This window comes from Aythya ferina (genome assembly GCF_964211825.1).
Source record: "Aythya ferina genome assembly, chromosome: 3".
Taxonomy (NCBI): Eukaryota; Metazoa; Chordata; class Aves; order Anseriformes; family Anatidae; genus Aythya; species Aythya ferina.
This window is the reverse complement of record NC_140298.1, coordinates 112051241-112076061: the sequence shown is the minus strand read 5'-3', so window position 1 is coordinate 112076061 and position 24821 is coordinate 112051241. Positions and strand designations below refer to the sequence as shown.

General features: G+C 45.3%; 1 protein-coding gene and 1 long non-coding RNA gene across 2 annotated transcripts in view; one reads left to right on the top strand and one right to left on the bottom strand.

Annotated features, from left to right (window-relative positions):
• Positions 1-2763, bottom strand: part of KLHL29 (kelch like family member 29) — a 390690-nt gene extending 387927 nt beyond the window's left edge. Inside the window, exon 1 of the mRNA XM_084515322.1 lies at positions 2189-2763. The gene's annotated coding sequence lies outside the window, so the exon portion shown is untranslated. The remainder of the gene's footprint in view (positions 1-2188) is intronic.
• Positions 2642-4114, top strand: LOC311434822. Its single transcript, XR_014691751.1, has 2 exons — positions 2642-2915; positions 3235-4114. It is a non-coding gene; the product is annotated as an uncharacterized lncRNA (long non-coding RNA).
• Positions 4115-24821: the final 20707 nt, after the last annotated feature.

The following is a 24821-nucleotide window of genomic DNA, read 5'->3' as shown; positions in this document are numbered from 1 at the left end:
AGCTACTAACTCAAGCCCTAAACTTTAATTTTCAATTAAAATATAATATGCATTTTTCACTCCCTGTTAGGAAACACTAGAATAGATGCTACTGGAAGAGGTACCTATACGAAGGGAGGCAATGAGAGACGTGGTTCACATATGCTGGCTAAGTCTTATCCTGGATGGGTCACTAAATTATTTGCATAGCTCCCATATTTCATCTTAAATTGAGGACAACTTCCATAAATACACACAATGAAGACAAGTTATAAGAACAAAAAAAAAAAACCCTGTACATTATTCAGAGAAGATTAAACAACCTACTGAGCATAACTAAAGTTTGACGCAGATAAATGTCAGTGTAAAATATGGTTGTACTTTATTTTTCTCCACACAGGGAAAAAAAAAAAAAAAAAGAACAAAAACCATTAGCAGCTTAAAGCAGAATATAACTAAAATAAAAAGGCAGACACACACTGTTGCTTTGTTTTGGAGGAAAGAAAATTACAAATGAAGCTTGCTGGAATACTACGCCTTCCCTCACACAGATCATAACATCTATCAAGGAGGATTTAAAGTTTCAGCAGATTGCTAATTATAAGAGACAGTAATACTATTATCTGCAGTCACCTTAAAGCTACAGCAGGTTGATTTTGAACTCTCTCAAAACTGACCTCAGACGGGTACCCCGATAAATGTTTTATTGCTGCAAGGCTCACACACAACCACACATACACACTTGCTCTGTTGTTTTAAAGAAAAAGCAAGGGAAAAGAAAGTTTCTCCATTTATCAGGAATGCAGTATATGTAATATTCCATTAAAATAAATAAGCCTTCAGCAGACATGCATGCTTTTTTCTTTTTCCCCTTCATTGATGGATAAGTGAAGGACCCCCCTTTAACCCCGTTAGCAGAAGGCTCCGTTTTTGTGAGCAGTTTTCACGTAGAACAAACAAAAGGTGAGCAGCCAACTGCATCACCAGGGCTCCAAATTTTCGGTGGTGGCGGGGAGGCTGATTTCTCCGTAGCGTTCTAGGAACGTTTTCGGCTTCATAAATGAAGCCGAAGGGTGGAAAACAAAATATCTCAGACCACGAGCAGACAGTGTTGGTGAAGTGTAGGAAAACCAGCACCAGCCATCCCCACAACTCCCTTCCTCCAGACCTTTTTCCACCCTCAGGGGAAGGAAAGGAACCTGAACCCGAGAGCCCAGGGCCCTCGGACCTGCATCCCCGCACAAGGACAGCCAGTCACACCGGCTCAATGTCAAAATAAAAAAAAATAATTAAAAAAAATAAAGAAAAGTAGCTTTCGCCTCCCATCCTAAGCCAGCCCTTCCGAAAGCAGGTACCCAGGGGATGCGCCTCAGTGCTCCTGCCGGAGCCAGGCAGCACTTCGGCTGAGAGATAAGTTGCCAGAAAACAACCCGAAATAAATAAATAAAGTGAAATAAATACAAACCCAACCACCCTAAAGCGCGGCGAGAGGAAAACCCCAGAGCAGCCAAACACAACCTCCCACCGGCGGGGACCGGCACACGGCACGGAGCGGGGAAAAAACGCCGAAGAAGTGGGGTTTTTAAATATATATTTATATATTTTAAGGGAATATTCAGCCGAGAAGTTGCTGCCACGAAACCGCGCCGAGGGATGGGGATGGGGGCACGGGGAGCCGGCGGCGGGTGGGCGCCGATCGCTTCCCGGCGGGTTTGGGGTGGCGATGGGGGGGAGATGAGGACATAAGGGGGGTGATAGGGACAAGGGGGTGGCGATGGGGACACGGGGAGGGGACAGGGACACGGTTATCGCGGAGGAGAGGAGGGAGGCGACAGGGACAGGGCTGCGCGGGCGAGCGCCAGAAGTTGCGGGTGCGCAGCGAGGGGGAAGGGGAGGGTGAGGGGGGGGGGGCACAAGATGGGGACCCCCCTCCCTCCTTTCCAAAAGGATTTAACCCCCCCAAAAAAACCCTGGGAGGCAGCAAACCGCCTGTTATTTCATCTCCATGAATAAGCCCGATCAGCAACCCCGCGGCGGTCGGGGGGCTGCGAGGGGAGGCACGCAGGAAGTTTTCGATGCGGGCGCAGGCGCAGGCTGAGGTGAGGGGGGGGAGGTTGGCGGCGGTGAAGGGAGGGAATGGAAGGGGGGGGGTGGGAAAAAAGAAGAGAGAAGGAGGCAGAGGCTCCGCGGGCGCGCAGCCGCCGCTTACCTCCCTCCGCGGGGGGCGCAGGGAGGCCCGGGGGCCGCGTCGTCAGGCGGCGGGAGGCTGCGCGGCGAGGGGAGGCTGCGGTGGTTTGCGCATCGCAGCCTCCGCCGCTTAACGCAGAGCCCAGCGCGGCGCCGGCAGCCGGGAGCCGCGCTGGAAGCCGGGCAGGGAGGCTGGGCGAGGAGGTGGCGGTGTTAGAGGCTGCTGGTGCTGCTGCTGCTGGTGGTGCGGAGCAGCGGGCATGCTCCCGTCTGGCCGCCTTCCCCTCACCTACTGCCCGCTTTAGCCGCGGAGGGAGGAGGCCGGGGTGCCGGGGAGAGGGGCGGGCCGGGCCAATCGCGGAGGAAGAGGGAGGTGGAGGAGGCCGGGCCGCTCCGCCCTGCACGGGCCGCCTTCCCCGGCCTCCCTCCCTCTCTCCCTGCCGGCCTCCCTCCCTCCTCCTTCCCTCTCCCCCTGCCTCTCTCGGGAGCCTCCCCCCTTGCAGCCGGCAGCGGGTCTCTCCCCTTCCATCTCCCCTTCCATCTCCTCGTCCCCTCTGCCGCCCGTCTTTGCCCGTCCTCCGGGCCGCAGCCCTGCGTGCAGGTGGCAGGGAGCCTCCCCCCAAAGGTCACCCGGCTGCCTCCCAAAGTAGCCTCGTAGTTGGAAAGAAATCTTACCCCGCTTTATTAAATCATCTCTCTCCGGGGGCGTGCTCCAAAGCCTCTTGAAGTCCACGGGAGTCTTTGAATAGGTCGGTACAATTCGCTCCCGACAGGGCTTTTTTTTTTTTTTTTATTTTCATCCTTCTTCTCCTGTTAAATATCCATCGCGCTTGGAGTCACTACAGATTTTACGCGTGGAAATCTGCATCTGTCTCTCTATTCTGTGTAATCTTGTCTCCGTGCGTGCCGCTTTGTAGTGAGCTTTCTGATGTGCACGCAATCTGCATATGCTGTAGTTTTACCCGCAGAACACTTTGTCTCTTTATATTTCCTGCGAGCATTAAAAAAAATAATAAATTAATAAAAAAAATAGGCTTAATAGAATTCTCTTTCTCCGTACTTTTCCAGTTTGAGACGCGTCGTGGGGAAATGCACGCTCCGCCGTGTTGGAAGGGAGACGGCGGTGCCAAGTGACAGCCGAGTGAGGCAGAGGGAAGGAAGGCAGGGGAGCGGGCAACCCACGGAAATGGGCGACCACACGATGCTGAGAAGAAGGGACACGACGCCTAGCAGGAGGCAGGGTGCAGTGTTAAAAGGGCTGTTTCCCTTTTCCCCCTTCCCAACCTCGCAAACAACCCGAGAGTCCCTGATTGCAGCGGGCTAAAACGTTTCTAAACCCAGCTGTCGTCATTAATATTAGAATGCTTTTAGCAGAACATGGCCTCGCTTTGAAAACAGGAAGGCTCCATGCGTTTTTGTCCTTAATCCATCATGTATCAGCGCCGAAACCTCCAGCCCGGCGCATGGCAGTGGAGTGTGAGGGTCAGAAGTTCACAACAGTTTAAATCTGAATTATTTAGCAAGCACACACATGACACACTCTTCCGATTTCCACACAGCTTTTTTTTTCTCCCTTCCCCTGTTCATTTCCTTCCCTCTAAACACGAGAGCCCCGTTCGCTGTTATTTGCCCTGGCGCGGTGTTATTTGCCCAGCATATCCAGTTGACCCAGAATCCGACGAAGCCGAGGAGAAGAAGTCTCGATGGGACTGTTGACCTAACAAGTAGCATGTCAGTCTCCCGGTGGCATTTGAATGTTCTCGCAGCGAATGCTTTGAGACAGGAGAGAGCATAAAGCCGAGTTTCTTTGGAATCCTTAATTAGACACAGTGATTTTGGAGGACTGGTTTCTGCCGCTATCCTCTAGTGCCTGGTACTTTGTTTTGCGACCTTGAGGTTAAGGGTACCAAGCAGCCCTGTTTATTTTTAATAAAATCTTACAGTTATATGAGACAGTTCTAGGTTTTATTTATTTTTAGCATAAGTGCTTCCATCTTATCTGCCTTGCAGGTTTATAGTAAGGATTTAGCTAATATTTGGACAGCACTTTTAAGCTATGAAGCTCTATGGGTCTATTATACTGACCATTTTGTGGGGTTTTCATTTTAGGAGTGTACTTTCGTACAAGATAAGAGTGTACTCTTTCAGTTCAGATAGATAGAGCTCAAATCTTGACCTTAGTTTTCCCCTCAAATTTTATTAAATGCCCATTTTACAAATGCTAACATAGGGTCAGATTCTGATTTTACTTCTAGGTATAAATTTCAAAGAATTTCTTGATCCTCAGTGACTTTATTCTAAACCTAAACCAATTTAACTCAAAATTCAAGCCATAATTGTCACAAAGAAAAAGCGTATAATTACATTAAATACAGTATTCTACATTAATTTTCTTGCCTCAATTTTCTTATTTTAGCAACTTCATTAATTTCAGAAGAAAGTGCTTCATTTTATTTTATTTTTTAATTATTATTCCATCTTTTTCTACCCTGTTTCTGAGAGGAGGGCATCTACATGTGGGCTTTGTCGAGAGGCACAGGTGGAAGAAATACGATTTGGGGTATCGCTCTCATGGTTCAGTGGAGTCAAGATGTGCAAGAAGTTGTTTTTAAAGATTAGGGTTAATACCTGGGTGTGGAGAAGCTCCTCTGAGCTTGGTGCTGCTCCTGCCACTGGGACCAATGTGCTGCCCTGTATGTCCTTTCTCAGCACTTGGGAAATATTGCTTTTAGCTCATATTTTAAGGGAGGCAAAGCTGTCCAAGTAATAAGGCTCCTTTGAGCCTTATTATTATTGAAATTATTTTCATTACCAATGAAAATAAGGGTTTTTAAAACACTAATGAAACAAAAGGTGGATTTACATGGGAAAAAGAATATATATACCTTGTGGTGCAGGTTTTATGGGGATGGGTGGGTGGGTTACTTTTGTTTGTTTTGTTTTTTAAATTAAATTAGTTACAGAGTTGTACTTGACAGACTGAGGATTGTTCCTGAGAATCCTGGTTTTGGATTAGGCAGCTGATAGCCTGTGAGACTTTGGTGGCTGGTAAAGCTTGCTCCCCTGAAAGAAGAGATTTCTTCTTTTAGCAATAGATCATTATGTTCCAAGGCATGTATTAGAATGAGAATAATACAACTTCCCCTGTCTTTGCTGATCATATCAAAACTAATGGCATCTTGAATTGTCAGAGCATCAAGTCCATCTTCTGATAAAATATTAGGAGACACACAGATCTATTCATCTTATTGGAGATTTCATTGTAGTCTGCAAAATATTTGATGGCAATGCTATTAGATTAGCTGCAGGCATATTTCAGGAACCAACATAGTAATCAGGTACCAGGATTTTACAAAGGGGTTCCCATAAGAATTTCCCACTCATTTTATGGTAAACCTTGTCTTTTAGGGCTGGATATGCTTCAGGGAGTGAAATTCTTGCTTCTTTTAAGGGATTTGAAATATAGTTCTTTATACTCTTACTAAAAATGTCTGCTTTTTGATGCAGGTTGAGCAATTTCAAAGGTAATGAAATTTCATCTCCAAAATTGTAGTACAAGATTTTCTTAAGCCACAGCCAAAGACAAATGTCTGTTATCCAAACTTTAGCCACAAGGTTTGACTCCTGCTTTCAGCTAATGAAGTTCTCCTTAATTACAGGTTTACAGCTCGGATACCAATGCCAATGGTTTAATTTGCTGCTGCCTGAAATCCTGGTAACAGGTATTTAGTGGATTTCCAGGAAAGTGTTTAAGGGTTCTGAAAAATGAAGTGGAGATCAGGAAGATAACTTTTTTGTTTTCATTTTTTCTTTCCCATTTTTTTTTTTTAATCGTGTATTTTTATTTATTTGAAAAGACTGTTAGCTGGTACTTTTAACATTCATCCGTACATATCCGTTACAATTATCCTTAACATTAAGCAGAAAAGTAATTCCCCAGAGAAAGCAGGAAGTGACATTTAAAGTAATTTTTAGCTATGCAGCTTGAGTTAATTGCCAAAATATAAATCTAAGATGTTTTAAAGCTGATAAAAACTGCTAACCTGTGGAATTCAGCGTAAAACATCACTGACTTCTGTGGATGCACCATTTTTAAGGAAGCATCTCCTCTTTTCTCTTCTGCTGAGTAACCAGAGTAAGTATCAGGGGGAAGGCAGAGCTGACACTTAAAATACACTCGCACCTGAACCTGGTTAGAAATGTATCGTTGAATTCCTGCATCCTAAACCACGCACACCTCTGCACCCTCGATGTGGTAGCAATCAAGGCAGGCAACTGTTGTTCTGAAACGGATCGATCTTCAGACATCATTTCTGTCCCTTTGGGAATTATTCACAGCCCAAATGTCAGTTTGTTAATTCCTGTGACTGAGCCAAAGTTGAGGTTTCCAGCAGGAGGTTTGCTCCTGGGTGTCCTCGGGCACTGCCCAGGGTTCAGCATCCACTGGGTGGCCGCTTACACTTGTGGGTCCTCAGCTGTCACCCCTAGGCTGTGCTCTGTCTGCATCATCACCCAGTGTCACCAGGGAGAGCCTAATTTTGCATGGTCACTACAGGGATGATAACCTACAGGCAGAGTGATAATATTTTACCAACAGGTGAGGATGATATGTGATCATTTCAGGAATATTGGGCCATTCTTCTCAGCTTTTTCACAGGAATGTTTTATTAAGCATACCTGGTTTTCTTTGGCATTTTGCTTTTTAACCTGACCATGAACTATGTGGATACAGTCATTTGCTTGGAACTGGTGAAACAGAGATTTCTGTGATTTTAGGTGTGTAAGTTAAAACTTCTTTGTCCCTGACTTGTCAAGGGAACGAGAGGAGTCTGGTCCTATAAGAGCAAGCAGTATATTGAGTTGATTTCTCTTAGATATGACAGAACCATTTGCTAAAACTTCCCCCAAAAGACAGAAGTGGGTTCTGCTAGAGTCATGATTTTGATTTCTGGTGGGCAGTAATAAAAGTTAAATCTATTTTACTATATTGGCAGAGTCTAGAGCTCTGTCTTGAATTATGTGAAAATCTCTAATGGTTGGGGGATAGCAGAAAAGTCAGGCTTTTGTTGGGACTTTTAGAAAGCTTTTGAAGATTCTGTTTAACAACTTTATTTCCAGCTCACCCCTAGTCCCACTCAATCCCGTGGAGAGACGTTTTCATTGCTGCTGAAGTCATTGCAGCAGTTCCTCGAGTTTTGTTGAAATAATTCTTCCACGTTGGTTTATGAGCAGGGGGTGTAGGAGGAACTGGACTTTCAGGGTGATTTTGGAGTGAGTTGTGTTGTTTGATTTGCTTGTCTAAAATGGTAAAAATGTTTCCACCTATTCCTCATAATTATATGGAGAAAACTAAAATACATGTCATTTTGAACTGAATGTCTGTATTAAATTAGTTTGACTCCTATTTTCTGCCATCTGTGGCTTAACTAGAACAGAGAGCGAGAACAAAAAATATAAATGACTCAGTCACATTTCCTTTAGGAGACACATCATTCCCCCCATTCTTGTCAAATAATTAATTTCAGCTCTGAGTGAAACAGTGTTGTGACACTCTGGGCATGGAGAGGAGATGCTGCCATTCTGTCATTTAATAGAGGGGCACAAGTTTGTGCCGTAATAGTCTGGTTAAGCAGCTACACATTGTTTTTCTGTATATTTCGATGGCCTCCAAAACAATCTTAGCACAATGCTGGGATGTAGTTCAGCTTAATTAAATACCAAGGTTTGCTGTAAATGTTAAGTACCTCGTGAGCCAGGCTGTGGAAAGAACCAGAAGCAGGTTCACAGGGGGGAGACCAAGAGAAATAGGTGCTGCTGGAGGCTCCCAGAGGACACAGTTGCCACCTGAGTTAGTTGCCATTGACTCTATAAGGAGCCATGTATAGGCTTTGGGGTGCATGGAGACGGTGCTACATCCCACAGTCTTTGTTTTCCTGGTACCTAGATGATCAGCACAGGTCCCTTCAGCCCCATTGAATGTCCTCTACCTTGGTAGAGGGACATCGATGATCTCCAGGGCTTCTCTGGGGATGGATCCGAGGTGTGGCCAGGTGTGCATAGAATCACAGAATCATTAAGGTTAGAAAAGACCTCTAAGATCATCTGGTCCAACCATCTCCCTATTACCAATGTCACCTACTAAACCATGTCCCTAAGCACCAAGTCCCTAAGCATGCGTACCTTGGAGCCTGGATGCACTCAGGGGACTCGCAAACCTGTAGACACCCCTTTTGGAAGGGCTGATTTACTCCAAAGTTTACTTATGAGGTAGGTGTAAGACAGACACCATCCCTGCAGTATTGTATAGGTGTCAGGGAGTTAGTTCATCATTGCAACACTCTGCCAAGGGTTGGTATTGCTGCTCTAGCTATAACAAGAAGTTTCCTCCTGTGTACCTGATGCCTGGCAAAAGTCAGGTTGAAAAAGGTGGTGGAGCTCCCATTTTTGCTTTGGTTATGTCGTGGTTCTGCTCGAGTGGGCAGCCGAGCTCCACCACAGCCGCTCTCTCACTCCCCCTCCTCAAAGAGGAATGGGGAGAAAATATGTGAAAAGGGCTCAAGGATTGAGATAAGGACGAGAAAATCATGCAATAATTATTGTAACGGGCAAAACAGACTCGGCATAAGGAGATAGTAAGATTTATTGTCTACAACTAACAAGCGAGAGAAGTGAGAAAACAAAGGAAAAAAAAACAAAAGCACCTTCCCCCCCATCCACCCTTTTCCACCTCCTCCCCCCGAGCGGCGCAGGGGAATGGGGAATGGGGGTTATGGTCAGTCTACAGCACTTCTTCTCTGCCGCTCCTTCTCGGTCACTCTCGTCCCCTGTGCTGTGGGGTCCCACCCACGGGATGCAGTCCTTGATGAACTGATCCGGCGTGGGCTTCCCACAGGCAGCAGCTCTTCCAGAACTGCTCCAGATATGGGTCCGTACCACGGGGTCCATCCCTCAGGAGAAAACTGCTCCAACCTGGCTCCCCTACGGGCAGCAGCTCCTGCCAGATCACCTGCTCCTGCGTGGGCTCCTCTCCACGGGCTACAGGTCCGGCCCGGAATCTGCTCCGGCAGGGGTCTTCCACAGGCGGCAGCCTCCGTCAGTGCAGGGCCACCTGCTCCACCGTGGTCTCCTCCACGGGCTGCAGCGTGGAACCCTGCTCCACCGTGGTACTCCATGGGCTGCAGGGGGACATCCTGCTTCACCATGGTCCTCACCACAGGCCGCAGGGGACTTCTGCTCCGGCGCCTGGAGCACCTCTCCCCCTCCTTCCACACTGACCTTGGTGCAAGGCTGTTCTCCCACTCCCTTGACTCTCCCGGCTGCTGTGTGGCGCAGCGTTTTTTCCCTGTCTTAAATATGCTCTCACAGAGGCGCAAAACAACATTGCTTATTGGCTCGGATCTGGAAAACAATGGGGCCCTTCCCAAACATGGGGCAGCTTCTAGATCTTTCTCACAGAAACCACCCCTATGGCTCCCTGCTACCAAAACCTTGCCACGTAAACCCACTACATTCCACCCCTCGCCTCTGTTAAAAGCATATTTAAGACTACTCACAACATACTCTCACTTTACAATTATCACAACAACCTTCACAAAATTCACTTAAATCAAAACGAATTCACCACACCAAAATAAACATAACATCATCACAGCACCGACAAGGTGGACATTTTACACACACACCACCCCTCGTCCCTTCACCACACTAACATCTCACAGTTACTGCTTTCTTAAATTCTTCACAACTTGTACATTCCTAACAATCATCCTGCACATATTTTTGCCTGTTACTTCTACTAACTATCATCCTTATCTCAAATTCCTTGAGCCCCACGTTGGGCGCCAAAAAAGACTGTCGTGGTTCCGCTCGAGTGGGCAGCCGAGCTCCACCACAGCCGCTCTCTCACTCCCCCTCCTCAAAGAGGAATGGGGAGAAAATATGTGAAAAGGGCTCAAGGATTGAGATAAGGACGAGAAAATCATGCAATAATTATTGTAACGGGCAAAACAGACTCGGCATAAGGAGATAGTAAGATTTATTGTCTACAACTAACAAGCGAGAGAAGTGAGAAAACAAAGGAAAAAAAAACAAAAGCACCTTCCCCCCCATCCACCCTTTTCCACCTCCTCCCCCCGAGCGGCGCAGGGGAATGGGGAATGGGGGTTATGGTCAGTCTACAGCACTTCTTCTCTGCCGCTCCTTCTCGGTCACTCTCGTCCCCTGTGCTGTGGGGTCCCATCCACGGGATGCAGTCCTTGATGAACTGATCCGGCGTGGGCTTCCCACAGGCAGCAGCTCTTCCAGAACTGCTCCAGATATGGGTCCGTACCACGGGGTCCATCCCTCAGGAGAAAACTGCTCCAACCTGGCTCCCCTACGGGCAGCAGCTCCTGCCAGATCACCTGCTCCTGCGTGGGCTCCTCTCCACGGGCTACAGGTCCGGCCCGGAATCTGCTCCGGCAGGGGTCTTCCACAGGCGGCAGCCTCCGTCAGTGCAGGGCCACCTGCTCCACCGTGGTCTCCTCCACGGGCTGCAGCGTGGAACCCTGCTCCACCGTGGTACTCCATGGGCTGCAGGGGGACATCCTGCTTCACCATGGTCCTCACCACAGGCCGCAGGGGACTTCTGCTCCGGCGCCTGGAGCACCTCTCCCCCTCCTTCCACACTGACCTTGGTGCAAGGCTGTTCTCCCACTCCCTTGACTCTCCCGGCTGCTGTGTGGCGCAGCGTTTTTTCCCTGTCTTAAATATGCTCTCACAGAGGCGCAAAACAACATTGCTTATTGGCTCGGATCTGGAAAACAATGGGGCCCTTCCCAAACATGGGGCAGCTTCTAGATCTTTCTCACAGAAACCACCCCTATGGCTCCCTGCTACCAAAACCTTGCCACGTAAACCCACTACAGGTTAATGTTTTGAGCAGACCCTGGATGTTATATGAAACTCTGTTTTAATGGATTCCTTAATCGGAATCAGGTTTTGACTAAAGACCAACTGTTTTTATGACTGATGTAAGTAATGATACAGAATCAAGTGTACACATGGCACAGGTTAACAGTGAACAAATGGAAGACTGAAGGATAAAGGGGCATTTTTTTTCGGAGTGACCTGAGCCATTTAATAAAGAATAATAAATAAAAAAAAAAAAAGAGGAAAAAAATTGAATACTAGATAGGTGCAAGGTAATAAAGACAAGAGGCTACACAGAGCAGGAGGCTCTCCTTCAGAAAGCAAGGACTTTGAGAAAGATTTAGGATTCTTTTTGGATAAGCGCCTCCAAATGAAATCTCACTGTAACTCTGTGGCTAAAAGGCCAATGCAATCCCAAGATGTAAAAAAAGTAATATCAAGCAGATAAGAGGATTTGATGCTGCCCGCGTGCACAACAGTGGTAAGACTACTGTTAGCAACTGTGTCCAGTTTTGGCGTTCACAGTTCAAAAGCAGTGTGGAAGAACTGAGGTAAGTTCAAAGGGAAGGTATGAAAAAGGATTCCGAAAACAGGCACGGCAACATGAGGCATAAGCAGCTCAACTTATTCAGCCCATCAGGGGAAGAGCTGAGAAGTGACTTGGTCACCACAGATCAGTAGTGACCTATGGAAAAGATACCCAAGAGCGAGTAGCAAGTTTATCTTCCTGACAAGGACGTTCCAGACCTGGTGGCTGCAAGTTTAGTTTAGACAAATCCATTCTTGAAAGAGTACAGAGAGCCCTAAATAATAAAACTGCCTCTTCTGTGAGTGCTGTCATAGGTAGGAATGTTTAAGAGGAAGTTAAATATGTATTCTTAAATGTATGCTTTCATCTGCTTCGTGGGAAAACATCTTTCTGTGCATGTGTGAGTGGGAGCCTTGTGAGGAGGTTGGTGGCAGTTCCTGTCTCTCCGGCTGAGAACCTGCTGTCCCCTCCTGCTCGGTCCCTCCTGATGCTCCAGGAACCAGTGCTTCCTGTGCTGTTCTCCACACCTAACGCTTGTGGTTTTGAGAGAGTAATTATTATCAGATAATCTTTTTTTTTTTTTTTTTTTGTGGCTTCAGTTAGATCTTGCAGACTCTCAGGAAGGATTTTTTTTTTTTTTTTTTCTCTCGGATTAAATTGGCCACATATATCTTGGTTATTTGGGTGTTGTTTAATTTTTTCTGTACTCCCTTGGAGCATCAGAGATGAACGGATGGCTGGAGATGAGCCCTCGGATGGCTTTTTGCCAGAGTTCTGCACTGGTGCCACTCACCCCTCCCAGCTACAGGTGCCTGGATGCTGGATTTTGCTTTCATATCTATGATTGAACTAATTCCACTAGCTGAAGGGGTTGGAGCTTTTGCCTCCTGTCAGATTGACAGGGATCTTGAAGATGATAGAGGTTCCCCTTATAGTACAGGCATGGTGTGTACTGGGATCATCTAGATCTTTCTCAATTAGTCCATTTCTTCTGCACAGGTCTCAAACATTGGTAGTGACAGGTTCGTTTCCACTCATGCACAAATCTACTCTTCTGAAGACTTAACTGCTGTGATTTAATTTTTTTTTTTGGTTTTTAAAATAGGGCTAAAACATGTTGCTTTGAGATATATAGGAGATCAGGCTCTCAGCTCTGTTTTTAAATTCTGTGAAACTTTCTATAAATGGTTTGTGTAGTCAATAAGGATATGATTAACAATATTGTGATGAATATTCTGAACAAAATTGTGGCATTTAGAAATTCATAAGCTTTTGTATCTAAAAGGAGTATTGCAAGATTCTTTCTGCCTTCTTTCACTGAGCAGTCTATAGAATTTCCCCTGGTAATTCCTGCATGGAACTTAAATCTTACAGATGAGCTAATGAGAACATTTACAAACAAACAAATGCAAACACCCAAATCCTAATTCACTCATAATATTTCCTAGAGAATGTAATATGTTCCTTTCTTGGTTATTTGAAGTAATAATTATCCAGGTTGGTTCTCTAGGACTAATCAAAGCCCCGTGAGCATAGACTGAAATCCTAGTGCTGGCCAGGCTGCACGAGGGCTTGGTTATGAATAACCCTATTCAGTTTTATCCTTTGTGCAGAGCACTGGGGTTAGTAAGCTGTGGTATGCACGCAGCTACACACATGTAAATAGTGAGAACTGTTCCAGGGAAGGAGAAACACTCAGCATTTAGGACAGACAAACATTAGCGAAGGGAATATTTTCCTGCCCATCCCTTTTGAAGCTTTGTTTCACGGTAGCCAGAGGGAGAAAAAAAACACATTATATGAGTAAATTGGCTGGAGAATGTAACCAGGGCCCCAGTAAACACTAAGAATGAAAACCCATACGAATGTGTATTCAAGCAAGTATGCGCAAAGATGGTGTTTTCTGCAAGCAATCTCTTGGAGGAAAATGCTGTCCTGGAGCTGTAAATAACTGGGAGGAGGTGGGGGTCTGGCTGTAATGCTTCGCATTTTGATTTTCACTGATGTTTCCTGATTTCCCCCTTTCGTTCCCCTTCCCCTCTGCCCTAACATGGTTTGTGTGGTCATATTCAGTACTTTGCTCTCTGAATAATTCAGCTGAAATCTGAGATCCCTGATGACCAACCCCAATTTTGAAATGATCAGCCTCAGACTGTATGATTTCGGAATGATAGAGTTGGGATATTTTAAATTCTCTTCTGTCAAGGAATGATTAGGACATTAATTTGGGCCATATTAGTACATCTCCCCTGTGCTAATGGGAGGATAGACCCCCTTTCATGTTTAATCTAAAGAGGGATTAATGACTGGCGAGGTTGTCTCACATAGGGAAGTCTGCCACCGAAATAAATGATGAGCTCAGTGAGTGAAAATGTTTAGGCTGCACTCTCTAAATGTGGATTCCTTCAGTGCCGAAGGCAATGAAAGCCCTTAGGTGGTGGCTGTATAGATTTTTCTCATTGTGGGCAAAAAAAAATGAGGATTTTTTTTATTATTTGTTAGCCCAAGGCTTCTCTCTTGAAGTCACTGCTGGTTGTTGATGTTGATTTCACGTTTCATAAACAGCCAAGGCATGTTCAAGAAGCAGAAGACTGACCTCAGAGATGACATAGCCACTGGAGGTGGAGGGAGGCGGCAGGATCACCTCTGGCTGACGATGAAAGAAAAGGACACCTTTCCTCGGAGTTTGCCAGCAACTTCTACTTGATGTGTGAGTTTAGAACTTCTGTGGTAGAAGAAGAGCAAAGTACCTTTGAATAAGAACAGACTAGAAAAGTTGCCTAATGTGCTTTTTCTTACTGTATTACTCTTAACCCACCACTGCAAAATTCCTCCTACCTGTAACAAGTAATTGCATTTGGAAAGGCAAATAAAGGCTCATTAGCTGACGCACTGCTCCATATCAAGTGAGCAGGTTTCATGCCTAGGGACAGACGTTTGCAACCATTTTGTAATGACACAATGCAATGCAATAGATCCCACAGCCTTTTCAGTGAGGACGAGGCGAATACCCTCCTTCCACTACCAGAGTGTGAGTTTCCTTGGCTGTAACATCCTTTGTATTTGACTACTGGGGAAGCTGAAGTGTTTGAGGGGGCCAGATCACACACAAGTCAGTTGAGCATGTGAGTGTTCCCAAAAGCTACCCATACCTATTACATTCACAGTGTATTGTGGCTGCAAGGATCACCATGTCTGGGAGCTCTCCATCATACTCCCCAAAGAAGAGGCAGAACTATTTCTGCAAATTATATTTCTTTGTATTTTGAGCTATGCCTGGGTATTCTGGGAGTTGTTAAGTTTCCTTCTGTCTCTGAAGGATGGTTTGTTACTAGTCTCACTGTTTCAGAGAGAGTGTTTAATATAGAACACTTTTCACTTTTCTAATAATATGCGATTTTCTACAAGGACTTTGCCTGTTCTGCTACTTATCTTAATGATTTTCAGAAATCTCTTACTTGAGACCACCCACCTTAATTTCAGGCAGTGTGTGCATGTAAAGCCCAGGCAGAGAACCCTCCACATCAACTGGTAACCACAGTTTTAGTGTACAGTTTTAGTATATTTAGCTTGTATTAGACCTGTATTTATTATAGCTAAATATTTTCAGTGCTCAAAGGAAAGATCTGGAAGGAATTCAGAGGCTCAGAAATCATACTAGTGTCTTTTAAAAGTTGCCTTTAATTTAAGTTCTGATTCAGTAACACGCAAGATATTCAAACTACAGTGAGTTATCAGTCATTGGCTGAAATTCCTGCAGTTTCCATCTCCAGCAGTTTTATGGTTACCCCAGACCCATGTGAGCAAAGCAGATTTATGACTTGTGAACCAAATGCTAGCGTGGAACACATCTGTCACTCAGCGCCCTTTGGAACATATTTTCTCCCACTTGGAAAAACGAATTGTGGGGTGACTGCTCACAGGTGTTGTCCCTTTGGCTTGAAAGGAGAGTTTTGTATGTGAGCAGATCTTTTCTGGCTAGGGCCCAAGGAGGAACCTCTGGGAACCCTGTATTTCGTGTAATACTGGGGCTGTAAGCTTGCAGACCCTCACTCAGCGTTATGAAATAACCATAATAACTTCTCATATTCCTGGAAACTGAGTGTGTTTGGCTGCTCTGTCAAGTCTCATGATTGGCAGGGTTTCCAGGCGTATGACAGCATCACCTCTGTACTTAGGGCCAGCACAGGCACACAGCAGGTGCCAGCTTCAAAACAGCCCGAGGGAGTTGTTGTCCATGCAATTTGTACTGGACAGCTTCTTGCTACAGGGCATTCACAAAACTGAGTGCTCTGAATGCCAAGAGTTTATGTGGGTTCAGAAAGGGCTTGGGTGAATTCCTCAAGGAAAAAGATCCACAGAAGCACTGGTAATGGCATAAGAAATCCCTTTGCTGTAACAAACTGGAGTGAGGGAACCCATGTCAGCAAGGTGTCACCACATAATCCCCTCATTTTATGTTCTTCTCTAGACATCCTCCATTGTCCCAAAGCAGGTAAGATGCAGGGCTGTATGGACCTCTAATTTGAGCTGGCAATCACACACAATGCCGTGATAGCTGGATTCTGTTGGGGAAAACGAGACTGCCCATCCTCTCCACCTGCACCTCACAACGCTGGCACAGACTGTCCGGAGGGCCAGGAGATACAGCATGTCTGGGCTGCGCATGCATGGGACACAGATGCTGCAAAAAGAGACTTCAGGGAGTCTGAAGCTGGCTGTGCTAGCTGCAATGCTTGGCAGCTCTAGAAAAAACAGTTTTGTAGAGCCAGCTCGTTTTTCTGGGTGAAAACTACCACCACACCTAAACACATCTTAATAATTCTTGGTAGGAGAGGTGCCCCCCCAAAGGAGGCACTGAAATGATCTTCAAGATCCCCTCTTGTACCATGTGTGTGGAGTGACTTTCCTACCGGTTTTGAAGCTTAAGAAACTAAGGTGCAATTCTTCCTATATAAGGCTGTCAAACTTTCAACCTTTCTTCTGGAAAGACTGACAGGACACATATTGAGTCTTATCCTTGCTTTCAGGCCAAACCTTCCCTTTTTTTTTTTTTTTTTTTTTTTTTTTTTTTTTTTTTTTTTTTTTTAACTGAAAATTTTATCTTTCAGTTTATTTCCCTGTCTGTAGGAAACTCAGCATATGAATAACATGCCTAAATTACTGTGTAAATGCAGCTAGGGACATGCTAGAATAACTGCTTTGAGTGTGATTTGATTGGAGATACACAGTGATCCCAGTTTAAAAGGACAACCTTAGCACAATTGGCTAAGATAAAAAAATAAAATAAAATAAAAAATCACCTGTTTTGAATTTATCCTGTGTCAAAATCTTATTTCCATTCTTTTCTGCCCCTCCTGGGCTTCCTCCCTTGCACCTTTGCATTATACAATTCCCAAAATAATCCCTACTGCATTCAAAAACTGTTTAAAACCAGGAATGCTCAACTCGCTATTGAACTGTGGACTCACAATTTGAGGCCGAATCTGCAGGCCTTAACAGAGATAAAATTCATATTGACCCTAGGCTCTTTGATGGCATATGGCAAATGTCACCTGAGTTATTAACAGCAAAACAGAATAATGGACTCCGTTCGGTATTTGAATAAGCCTTTACCAATGAATTGGAGGAGATTTCTTCCTAATCCCAGATGCCGATTAGTTTATATTCCGATCCACACAGTTTGCTAACCTTTATGATTTTTATACTAGCTGCAATGACTGCAGAAGCTGTTATTCATCCTGTAAATGGCTAATCTTTTTAGAAATTTAAGATTAGAAATGTACATTAAGAATGTTGAATTTAAATGTAATCCTCTGTTCACTCACCAGCGCAGACTGTTTCAGGATATTTGTTATTATGCTGAAAATATTTTCGTCTCTCTTGGAAATGGCATTTATGTTTCCCATTCCTGTGCACCAATGACTGTTTTAAAGAGCAATATCTTGTTAGGCACAAAGGACAAAAACTAATCCTTGTGTCCTGGGGAGCTGGGGCTCCTTTGTGTCAGAAACCTCCACCAGGAGCACGCACGTGCTTCACAGAATCACAAAATGGCTGAGGTGGAAGGGTCCTCTGGGTCACAGAATCACAGAATCACAGAATTTTCTAGGTTGGAAGAGACCTCAAGGTCATCGAGTCCAACCTCCAACCTAACGCTAACAGCCCTCCACTAAACCATATCCCTAAGCTCTACATCTAAGCGTCTTTTGAAGACTTCCAGGGATGGTGACTCCACCACTTCCCTGGGCAGCCTGTTCCAATGCCTCACAACCCTTTCAGTGAAGAAGTTCTTCCTAACATCTAACCTAAAACTCCCCTGGCTCAACTTAAACCCATTCCCCCTTGTCCTGTCACCAGGCACGTGGGAGAACAGGCCAACCCCCACCTCGCTACAGCCTCCCTTGAGGTACCTATAAAGAGCGATAAGGTCACCCCTGAGCCTCTTCTTCTCCAGGCTGAACAAGCCCAGCTCCCTCAGCCGCTCCTCGTAGGACTTGTTCTCCAGGCCCCTCACCAGCTTCGTCGCCCTTCTCTGCACCCGCTCAAGCACCTCGATGTCCTTCTTGTAGCGAGGGGCCCAAAACTGAACACAGTACTCGAGGTGCGGCCTCACCAGAGCTGAGTACAGGGGGACGATCACCTCCCTAGCCCTGCTGGTCACGCTGTTCCTGATACAAGCCAGGATGCCGTTGGCCTTCTTGGCCACCTGAGCACACTGCTGGCTCATATTCAGCCGACTATCCACCATCACTCCCAGGTCCTTCTCTGCCTGGCAGCTTTCCAACCATTCCTCTCCCAGCCTGTAGCTCTGCTTGGGGTTATTGCGCCCCAGGTGCAGGACCCAGCACTTGGCCTTGTTGAACTTCATGCAGTTGACCTCAGCCCATCGGTGCAGCCTATCCAGATCCTCCTGCAGAGCCTTCCTGCCCTCAAGCAGATCGACACACGCACCTAACTTGGTGTCATCTGCGAACTTACTGAGGGTGCACTCGATGCCCTCGTCCAGATCATCGATGAAGATATTAAAGAGGACCGGCCCCAGCACCGAGCCCTGGGGGACGCCACTAGTGACTGGCCTCCAACTGGACTTGGCTCCATTCACCACGACTCTTTGGGCCCGGCTATCCAGCCAGTTTCTAACCCAACAAAGCATGCGCCAGTCCAAGCCAAGAGCAGCCAGTTTCTTGAGGAGAATGCTGTGGGAGACGGTGTCAAAAGCCTTGCTGAAGTCAAGGTAGACCACATCCACAGCCTTTCCCTCATCCACCCAGCGCGTCACTTTGTCATAGAAGGAGATCAGGTTCGTCAGGCATGACCTGCCTTTCATAAAGCCATGCTGACTGGGCCTGATCGCCTGCTTCCCCTGCAAGTGCTGGGTCCATCTGGTCCAACCAGCTGCAGGTGCCCAGGCCCACGTCCAGGTGGCTTGTGAAGATCTCCAAGGAGGAGACTCCACAACCTCTCTGGGCAGCCTGTGCCAGTGCTCCACCACCCTCACAGCACAGAAGTGCTCCCTGATATTCCCTGATATGATTCCTCTGTTCCAGTTTGTGCCCGTTGCCTCTTATCCTGGCTCTGGGCACCACAGAAAAAAGTCTGGCCCTATTTTCTTTGCACCCTCCATGCAGGTATTGATAGACATTGATAAGATCACCCCGAGCTTCCTCTTCACCAGGCCGAACAATCCCAGCTCTCAGCCTCTCCCCACAGGAGATGTGCTCCAGTCCCTTCACCATCTTTGTCACCCTACGTTTTCTTTAATTCCTGGAGTAATCCCCTTCTCTTCAGCTGCTTGTGTGAGGTTGGACACGCAGGTTGGTGCATCCAAGGCCAGAGCCTCAAAATGGATTGCTTCCAGCCCCTGTGTTTTTCAGGGCAATGGCACTGATAAAGGCAAGGCCTCGTTGGGGTCAGAAGGCAAAGTGGTAACAGCACTGCTCTCGGACATGAATCAGAGGGAAGAGGAAACATTATGACATTAGGGTCAGTGAAAACTACTGTGTTGCCTTGTCCTTGCAGTTCACACTCATTATTTATCACAACTCCAAACCAAACACTCTCACCGTTGTCTTTCCTTTTAGCACAGCACTGCTGTCCCTGCCCAGTGTCCGTGGTGTTGTCTTGTGAGCTATCTACACTGAGACCCCAAATTGTTCAGTCGTACACCCAAACTTTCCTTTTGTTTTCTGGATGACGTCAAGCTGTGTTCATGTACATTTACATATCATAGGGGGTTACTTCATACAAACAACAACAACCAAACATTAAATGAAGCCAGAACTTAAAGGTTCAGGATATTTTCTGTCAGGTTGCAGAGTCACAAAATGGGTACGGTTTGAAGGGATCTCTGGGTCCATCTGGTCCAGCCCCTGCTCCAGCAGGGATACCCAGAGCAGAGTGCCCAGGATCACATCCAGGTGCCTTGTGAAGATATTCAAGGAAGAGACCCCACAGCCTCTCAGGGCATCCTGTGGCAGGGCTCCAGCACCCGCCCAGCACAGAAGTGCTGCCTGGTGCTCAGGGGAGCCTTCTGTGCTTCAGTTTGTGCCTGTTGCCTCCTGTCCTGGCACTGGGCACCACAGAAAAGAGCCTGGCTCTGTCTCCTATGCATCCTCCTTGCAGATACTGATAGATGTTGATAAGATCCCCCCGATCCTCTTCTTCTCGAGGCTGAACAATCCCAGTTCTCTCAGCCTCTCCTCATAGGACAGATGCTTCAGTCCCTTCATCATTTTTGTAGCCCTCTGTTGGACTCTTCCGAGTGTGTCTATATCTCTCTTAGGCCACAATAATACATTGGTAGATGCCTATAGAAATGTCTTCTAAACTGCGGAATTTCTCTACAGAATATTCAAACAGTGATTTTACTCCATCCTGCGCCCACCCAAGGAAGACAGTGAGAAAGTCACCTGTAAGACCTGTGGTCAGTCACAGCTCCTACCTTATGTCCCTGAGCTCTAAGCAGTCTTCTGAGCACTGACTGTGTGATGATGGTCATGAGGATTGAACTATATTTGTGCCCCGTGTGTGCGTGCCTTCACCATCAGTGCTGCCTGTGCGAATGAGAATCATAGAATCACTTACGTTGCAAAAGACCTTCCAGATTATCGAGCTCAACCATCAATCTGACCTACTGAGTCCCATCACTAAACCATGTCCCTTAGTGCCACAAGAAAAAGAGCAAGAGCCTGCAAGTTGTCTGCTTATCTGAAGTAAAAAGATGCAACCCCTCTTAGAGCAGTGCTCACAGTGCAGCTCAGCACTTTATGAACCAGCCTGTCCACCCCTGTAATACTTTAATTATTCTTCAGCAACTAGATCAGTTGCTTTTTTTTTTTTTTTTTTTTTTTTTTTTAAGGGATGAGTCACTTCTGCTAACGGCTCATTAGGGTGTATGGCACAAGCCCAGAGTGATGGTGCCTGGGTCCCAGACCAGCTTCAGTCTGTGCTTCCCATGGTGTGAGGAGTTAACCCCAGAGGACAGAACCAGTCCTGCAGAGCTGCCTGTGAGATTGGTGGGAATTCCTTGTGTGGAGCTCCATCAGTGGCTCAGCAGGGATCACTTAGGTAAGTTATGTATTTGCAGTTGATTATACGTTTATACATACTCCATAATTGCATGCAACATACCGAGCATCTTTCCCATCGTTCTTCCTTGAACCTGCCATGCACATGGCCCTAGCAGAGGAGGTAAAAAACACTTGTTCTTGCTCTGAACAGCAGGTTGTATAATGCAGATGTGATCTTTACATCGTGGACAAATGCCTTACACACCGTTTCAACAGCTGGTGATTCCTTCAAAGTAGCCTGCGGGGGCGGGGGGAAAAGGAGGATTTGCTGGAGATACTGAACTATTGTAAACTATTTTAAAAGCAGAGAATTAATTAAAATGAAAGTTTTAAAAAAATTAGAGACATATGGATCTTTTCAAGATTTGTTCTATTTGATTCCAGAGAATCCACAGGGAATAGTTTGGTAGAAAATCATATTCACTAAACAATAACCAAATGTCAGATTACTGTGTTCAGGGAAAGCCAGATGTAACATGAACCAAAGTGTGGCCTGATCCAAACTACCTGAATAACCTAGCCTACCTCAGTTGTACTCCTGCTTTCAATAAAAGTTTTGATTGCTAGAAAATTCTCCTAGGTGCAAATATTTTTTTGAGTAAGAATAATAGCGGAAGGGTTTCAAAGTTATACAGGTATTGAAGTTTCTAATTAAATAATTCATATCTAAGTCAAAGATGAAAAATTCAATAACTGTAATGGTATATAAAGCTGCTGAAATGTGTTTTAAATATATGCATCTATAAAGCTGCATAGCAGGATTTCCAACCCAGCCTTCTGTGCTCTAATAAATCCTCCTTTTTCTTATATGAGTTATCCCCCCTTATATCTGTCACAGAGCACTGGGCTGAGAGGCAGGTGCTGGGGTCCTCCCTATAGACACAGGCAATAAAAGCACTAATATCCAACCTTTTTTTTTTTTTTTTTTTTTTAAGGCTCCAGAATCACAGAAATGTGGAATCCGGTGACTGATGAGTAAGTGAGCAGAAAGAATGTGTATGTCTCAAAGGATTATATATTTTAAAACACTTTCCTGGCCCTATTGGTAGTTTAGATTCTAAGCTAGTCACATTTTTGCTGCAGAAAACAAAATTTGACAGAAAAAATGCATTTTGAAATGAATGGGAAAGTGTCTGCTTTAAAAACTTTCTTTTTTGCAGTTTTCAGCATTGACTTACTTGGAAAATTTTCCAGTCTCTTTCCCTCACAACATTGTTATGATGAAGACTATAAAAATCGAAAGTATACACTAAAAGACAGAGATTTTCTTTTCCTTTGGTATTTTTCATCTACCGCAATAGATGGTATACCTTGATTCCTTTGAAGTCAATGGGAGCCTTTTCATTGATTTTAATGGCAGCCGGATCAGACCTTTAGTGAAAAGCAATGTACAAAGGCGCTGTGCTAACTTCAGACTAGAAACAAATCCTTTTAGGCAGGGGGCACCTAATGGAAGCTGGGGCTTTGCAGAGGGATGCTGATACTGCGTGTCTCACTGTTTGTTTCCCGTTCAGTGCCGGGCCGTATGAAACCAACCTTTTGCTGCCTAGAACCTGCTTATTTGGGCTGGAAGATAGAAAAGGCTTTTTTTTTTTTTTTTTTTGTAACTTGAGAGTGAGTCTTGAAATGAAGTAGATGCAGCAGACTGGTAGGGTTATGGTGAGGGCTGCTGTGTGGGGAGAGGCTGCCTATAATTGAGAAAGCTTTACCACGTTTGATTCTGGGAAGGGTGTTCTTTCAATGTGGTGTGTTTTGATAAGCGGTATGAGAATTTTTAAAGTCAATAACTTGGTTTATAAACTTCAGCTCAGCTGGACTTAATCCTGCAGCTAGCAAATCCATGGACCAAGTAGCCCAGCTGTGTCCTCATTTGTTAAGATCTTAAACCCAAGAAGACGTCTGGGATGCTGAATTTTATTTTATTTTTTATTTCTTACACGTTTATAAAAAGCCTAATAAAGGCAGATAGGAACAAGATGTGCAGCAAATCCAGCTCTTTCAGCAGAGGAAAGAGAGAGAGGGAAGAGATACATTTAAATTAGCTTTGGACTGGCCCAAATTTGGGTCCTGTCTGTAAACCTTATCTCTGCCTCAGGGAAAATACTTACAGCAATCAGGCTGATTCAAGGAAGCATATAAGCACATGCCTAAGGCTGCTTGTCTTAGGTATGTTTTCCTAAACAGGGGCATTTCACTGATTTGAAGCCTCTGCCATGCCATCGAATTTTGTAGAATGAGAGCCTCACCCTGTCACTCCTGAGCAAAATCTCCGGGGGCAAATCCTGGAGTTTGTATGGTTCTCTGTTAAATGAAACAGTGCAAATCTGGGCACGCACACAGCCTGTAACAGGACCAGGCTTGTAATGAAGAAATCTTTCTCCTTGCAGGAGAGAAAAACAATCAATAATTTAAAAATATTTTATATTACTGTCTATGCTGTTAATGAATATTATAGATTATTTTATACATCGTATGAATAAAGGCAATATGCACTAAACGTAAGAAAGAGCCTCAATGAGGGTATGTTTAAGAAAGTCATATACAGTGCAGCTGCAACTTTTTTAAAAAAGCCATCCATTATTTGTAACACCTTTTAAATCTGTTTATTGCTTTATATTCAGCAATTGCTGGTATTTCCTCCTCTCCTTCTGTTTCCAGCTGAGCTTGATTTTAATATTGCTTTTTTGTTTACTTCAGCACAGATGGCGAGATGTATAAAGAGAGCTTATATAGAGAGCCTACTCTTGTTCCGTGTGAGATCCATATGAATTTTGGCCACTGACTACAGCAAGTGCAGAAGTAGACCTGGCAGAAGAGATTGCAGTGTTGGATTGTTTTGCTTGTAAGAGGGCGACCGAATGCAGATATTTATGATTACAGAGAACATAAATAAAATGAGAGCAGCCATTCCTCTTTTTCCCCCCTCTTTCCCAAAGGGAGAGGCAATGAGTATGCTTCATTGAAGTAGGCTGCACATAAATTTTAAGTCAATAGACAGAAATATTTCCTCATGCTGCACTGTAGTTTGTTGAGATCACTCCTGCAGTTGGTCATAACAGTTTTCCAAACTATTCAGTGATTCTGGGGCTCGCAATAGCAACTGGAGAGATCTCAGACTGAAAAGCACTGAATAATTCCTGTGGCAGAACCTTTCCTCACACTGAGGAACAGCACTGCGTGCTTCTTCATGGACCTAGGATGAAACTTGGCTCCCAGGCAGGTCAGAAATTCCCATGGGATAACAGTTTGATGCCCAGAAGTTGCCAGTGTGGAGCAGAGCACTACTAGCATAGAAGGACCATAACCCAGGCAGTTGCAGAAGCACCTCTGTGATGACTTGGGCAATCTTCCTGTGTATGATACAGTTTTTCTGTCTGAAGCTCTAAAGATGACCCCATGAACTGCCCCAGTTGACAGGCAATTAGCTATATGTTAACTAAACATATCTTCAGCAGACTAGGGACAATAATTATTAAGCATTAACCATCACCAGCCAGGTGCAGATGAAGCTTTGGTGTTGGAGAACCCTATGCAAATCCCTGTATGTGTTACGTGCTGCCCTGTGCTCTTCCAACACCTGGCTTCAAACCTGGAGCATCAGCGTGGCTGGCTGTGGAGGAAATTGTGCTTCTTATGGTCCGTGT